This window comes from Rhinopithecus bieti, unplaced genomic scaffold (assembly GCF_001698545.2).
Source record: "Rhinopithecus bieti isolate Rb0 unplaced genomic scaffold, ASM169854v2 scaffold_6782, whole genome shotgun sequence".
NCBI lineage: Eukaryota > Metazoa > Chordata > Mammalia > Primates > Cercopithecidae > Rhinopithecus > Rhinopithecus bieti.
The window spans coordinates 852434-858119 of NW_016805866.1; the positions used below are offsets into that span (position 1 = coordinate 852434).

Below are 5686 nucleotides of genomic sequence, written 5' to 3' on the forward strand. Positions count from 1 at the left end.
ATTTTTTTTTTTTTTTTTTTTTTTTTAGAAGGGGTGGGGGAGAGACAGTGGAATTTTGCTTTGTGATTTAAAGAGAGAGAAGAAAACTAATACCCTTGACAGCTTTCAGGAAATGCTCCCAAACTTTGGGAAAAGTAATTTAATATAATGTGCAGATTGATTTGGCCGACACTCTCTCTTCCGATTATCATTATCATTAATTTATGAGGGATTTTGGAAAGAAAGGATCCTGGAAGGCAGGTAGAAAAGAGGAAGAGTTATCACAGGTGGTCTTTGCTCTGTTTCTTGGAAAATATGAATGTTTATATACAATCTTTACACCTTTATACCATGACTCCAATTCTTCGTAAGATCTGTGACCTAGGTCCTTTAAATTTTTTTGAGTCATTATCTTATTTAAGAAAATGCAAAGTGAGTTGTAGGTGGAAAACTTGTAAACTATTTGAGTACCATTACAGCATTTCTTTAAACCTGCTTGCAGAAACTTGAATACAGGTTTCTTTTTAGTTTTACCCAAGCTTCTAATGAAAAAAAAAAAAAAAAAATCCAAATTCCCCAGACAGGGAAGGAACTAGGTGACATTCTTTTAGCTTCATTTTGCAGATAAAATTAAAACTTTGTCCATTGACTAGCATTAAGAAGCCAAAAGGCTGAGAAATTAATTATTTATGAAAGCTCTTTAAATTTGGTGTTTCACCTGCTTCTGTTAGCATAACCCCAAGAGACCTGATACTTTAAGGAATCTTCCTTTTTGTTTGAAAAGAAATTTAATTAAATGTATAGGAAGTTAAGAGCAGACTGAATTGGCTCAAGGTGCCACACTGACCATTGTTCAATGGCTTGCCTCTCCCATGAGTCTTTAGGATAGATATTTAGGCAGACAATGTTTTGGCAGAATGGCATGACCCCCATTTTATTCTACTTTTTCATCCTATGTTACCCAATAGATCACCTCTAGGAATTATGTTTTCTTGGAAGAAGGTAAGGCAAGTACAGACTTCGGGACGGGGTGTAAAATTGTAATTGAAAATTAATTAGCTGAGTTTTCTATGTAGCCAGAGCTCTCATTAGGCATAAGCTAAGCAGTAGGTGCAAGCTTGTGGTTAGTGTATTGTGTATTTTTTCCATGTGGCTAAAACCTTCATGATCACAGAAATAATTCAGAAGTCTAGACAGGAGTCATTAATTTGTGGTCCTGTGAACTGAATTCTGCATATTGATGCATTTTGTTTGGTTGGCAGGTTGCTTTTTGCCTTTAAAAAATAATAATCAAAAGAGAATGCCTTTAGGTTCTGTGAGATCAGGGATTCTTGCCCACCTTGTTCACTGCTACCTCTCCAACACCTAGAACCATGCTTGGCACACAGCTCAATGTGGATGGATGTTCTGAATGAATGAATGAACAGGGCATGTAGAGGGCCTCTGCATTGCTCTACACTAGGGGGCACCATTCACATACAATAGGACGTGAATGGGGGGTGCCCTGGAATTGTAAAACGTGGTGGCCTTGTGCAATGCCCTCTCTTGTGACACAATTCTCAGCATTCCCTACAAATTATTTCATTTTTTTCCTTAGTTTGGCTCCTGATGAGTTTTGAATTTGTATCTCATGGATAAAATCGTTAAATACTTCAAAGCTTAGAAAAATAATATAAACCATATAGAAAAATTATATTTTCCCTATGACTAGCATACAATGTTAGCAAAAGAATATTACTAATATATACAATGTACATTTACTGCATGTACCTTCTCAAACTACTCAATGTCCTTATGGGAAAAAAGAAAGAACAAAGGCAGGGAGTTGACAACACGGTATTTTAACTGGTGGAGATACGAAAGCTATATTGCCATAGTTCCCACCAACAATGGCAGAATGCGTTGTAGACTCAGGAAATGCTGCTTCCACTCACTGCCCAAGCCTTAAAATCTCTCCCCTTCTCAGACCTTCATTCTACCTTGATTGAATTAAACCAGTGCTCCCCTGCAATGGAGACTTCAGCAGCTTTAAACCAATTCTCTCTCACTTGCTTTAGCTCTGAAGGAGAAAAGTACATTTGTGAATTGCAAGCTAAGGAGAGGGATTGATAGAAAATCAGAAAAACCTTACTTTTAAATGCAAAGTTCAAAGCATATCCAGACTTTAAATCGTTATAAATTAGAATTAGGACTCTGTTGGGGCTTTTGTTTCTCTTTATTTATTTATTGAGATTAGAAGTGTTTAAAGGGAATGTTTTAAAATACGAGAACAAAAGACACACAGCCAATCTGATTATGTCATTTCTCAGATTTCTTCTATCATTTTTCTAAATGAATGAATAAACAAATCACAAAACTGTGGGCCATTCCTCTAGCAGATAGACAATCTGTCCATCCAAGAAATTACATTTCTCCAAAACTATTTCTTTTTTTATGCATGGTCCACAATTGCTTGTTCCAGTTATTAAGAGTATTTATCATATTGATTTTCAAGTAATTTTATACTCATTAAGTAACAAAATAATCCTAAGGTGACAGAGTATGATTTTTCCCATCATATAGATGAGAGAAAGCAGATTACCAAAATTAGGGAGTCCCAGCTGGTGTTGGGATATTTTCCCTAACTCTAAATAAGCTTCTCTTTTTTTCTTTAATGTCTGTTATGGGTCCTGGTCATTACTCTGAGAACTAAAACCCTTGTCAAAAGTGGTTTGCTAGTAATTTAATCTTGAAAATGGCAAAGGCTATTAGGACTTCACATCTGTTTAAGACTGTCCCGACTGAGGATCCTTGTTTAGATTTCATGTATCCTTTCAAAGGGCTTGGATAGCTTCTTGGTCATGTATGTGTTCTTAGCAGCTTGGCTATCTTCTTGGTCATGTATGTGTTCTTAGCAATCAACATGTAGTGAGTTAAATGCAAACAAATGAGCGGCATGTTGGTTGCATTTCCCCATATGATGTTGTACATGGGGTTTAAATTCCAAAGAGAAGCAGCCTCGGGCAAAATGCTTTGGGCTTTTTACGAAAAAACCTTTGCAAAATTGTTTTAACTTTTTTATATTCCATAGTAAAAGAGCATTATGTCCTACTGTTGCCTCTTTCTGGTTGGAAAATAACAAGTATATGAGTCACTAGCCTTCTTTAGTCCTCTTCTTGACTCTAAAATTGAGATTGAGAAAATAAAGTTGGATAATCTGAAAGCAGACTTGGAAATTTTAAGCACAACAGTTGCCACTACCATTTCCTTATTATATTTGAAGGAGCAGAAGAGCATCCAGACAGTTCTGTGATTTTAACAGTTCATACCATGGACTTTCAAGCTGTCTTTGTTTTGTGGAATTTTATTCTTTCTAAATCAAGTGATTTGTCAAGTGCATAATAAAAAAAATGGCATTTTCATTTTTACTTTATTAAAAACCTGTCAAATAAATACATTATAAATCCAAAAAAGTCTGGAAACAGCAGGTATGCTGATTTTGGATTTGAGAATATGGTTGCCATACACAACCCCTAAAACAGCACTGCTCTTATCAGGGCAAGGAATCACAAACTGTAGAACCTTCTGCCTCTAGTGACTGTGCCTGACAGGGAGTTATGATGAAGGGCTTACACCACAACTACTGAATCACTAAAAATTCCCTGTGGGCCCATCCATTCTATAAACACAGCCGTGTTCTCTGCCTTGTGATGAAAGGAGAAGTTCAATGGATAAAATATGCAATCCCACAGTAAACTCTGACACACCTTGAGCAAAGCAACTTGGGGGCGGGAGGGCAGGCTGATGCCTTGGGAGGTCTGAGCATTGTCTCCCAGCAGCCCTCTCCGTAGGTTCCTCTGCAGTGCTGGCAGACAGCACCCATCTGAGGTGTTAATGCATTCTTCCCTCAGGAACTGTGGCTTCTCTTTTATTTTTCAGGCTGCCTACTGGTAAGACAGAGGGGGGAAAAGAAGACAAAGGAAATAAAAGGAGAGGGAAAGCAAAATGAAGAGAAAAGGCAGATAAAGACAGTAGGAGAAAGGCAGGGAAAGAAAAGTTTCCATGAATTGCCAGTGGAGGCCGCCAACAGAGAGCCAATTAATGCCAATTGTGGCAATGCTTTTTGTGAGGCAACAGCTGCCCAGTATCTGGATGAAAGCCACCACCGCATTTCACAGAGGCCACAAAACAGCTGTTAGGAGACAACAGTAGCCTTCACTTGCGATTGGCCTGTCTAGATCCATGTCGATAGCCAATGCCCTCCCCTTGCTGCCCAAACCTCTCCAGGTGCCTTGACTGTTACTTGGTTTTGAGAACAGTTTATCAACCTCTAGAGACACCCAGAGTTGGGGATGGTGTGGGAAGAGGTGTGGTAGGGGAATCAAGAAGGCTCTGTAAAGTTAAACATGGTGAATTCATTCATGACCAAAAAAAAGGAAAGAAAAACTCAAAATGAGGAAATTGAACTCACCCTTTCTTTTCTGAAACTATGACTCAATCTCTTCTTTCTCCCTAAATCCTTGACCCAATGCACTAGACCAAAAGAAACAAAGGAAAATGGTCAAAATAGCCATCATCTCTGGAACAACATTTCCTTTACTTTGTTTCATTCCTCAGCTCATAGGAAACCACCAGATGATATTAAGTTTTAAAATAAAATAGGTCATTCTTTATAAAAGGCTTTACAGCAGTTTTTTTAAAAAGTCACTTATCCATCACCTCCCTCATATGCTGAATATGTGAACACCAAGCATGGCAAAATATATTAAGAAACATGCTGGCTCATGCCATTTCAGAGGTAATGGTGTAGTTTGTTCCCACTGAGAGCAAAGGATGCCACACCTCCTCTCTCAAGAATCAGTACACTAAGTAAGGCTCAAAGGAAATAAACTAGATATTCTATTCTAACTTTAGTGGAAATGAGGAAGCTAATAGAATTAACTGTAGCATGAAAAATTCCTGTTTGGTAAGAGGATAAAATACCTGCAATGAGGATGATTGTATAATGAGTGTGTTACCAAGGGAGGTTATGAAAATGTTATCAGCGGATTCACTCTCAAGGTAGGCTAATAAAATTCTCTCTCAAAACCTTTTTAAGCTTGTGGTACTCTTAAAATAATGGTTCAGAATAAGTTACTACATAACATTACATAAACAATACAACTGAGCAACTGGCAGAACACAATAATTTATAAATTATTGTTCTGTTTCCATTTCAATTTTAAAGACTAATTTTTTTTGTCAGATTAAGTGAATCCTTATGCTTTTCTAAGAGGTGGTAGACAGGAAAGCGTTAGTGTGTCTTCCAAGGACAAAATATAAGGCATGAAATTCGAATCTATTTTTACATCCAGTCTCATTTATTAGATGGACACTGGGAGTCTTTTATCAAGATGTGACCACTTAGCTAAATGATTATTTTCAAAACAGATGTAAAAACAAATTTCCAAATAGTCATGCTTTACTATGTCAGGGAAATTTTCTGTTATGTTTTAAAGATTCTATACCTTCCCAAAATAAAACCAAGACATTTTATGTCAGTAATGAGCTAAATGATACACCAATCTAAGAACCTCGAACTCCTCAAAGCAAATATCTCTATTGCTTTCTGATAAATGTTAAATAAAACCAACTCACTCAGCAATTTGGCATTTACCTTTTATCAAGAGATGTCACATTCTGGTGAACTTCATAAGTCACAGAATCTATTTCTGGGGCCATAGAGGCC

General features: G+C 37.1%; 1 protein-coding gene across 2 annotated transcripts in view; it reads right to left on the bottom strand.

Annotated features, from left to right (window-relative positions):
• The window catches only part of DIO2 (iodothyronine deiodinase 2), a 14475-nt gene extending 10008 nt beyond the window's left edge, over positions 1–4467 (bottom strand). For both annotated transcript variants that reach the window (XM_017873835.1, XM_017873834.1), the window contains exon 1: positions 4430–4467. The gene's annotated coding sequence lies outside the window, so the exon portion shown is untranslated. The remainder of the gene's footprint in view (positions 1–4429) is intronic.
• Positions 4468–5686: the final 1219 nt, after the last annotated feature.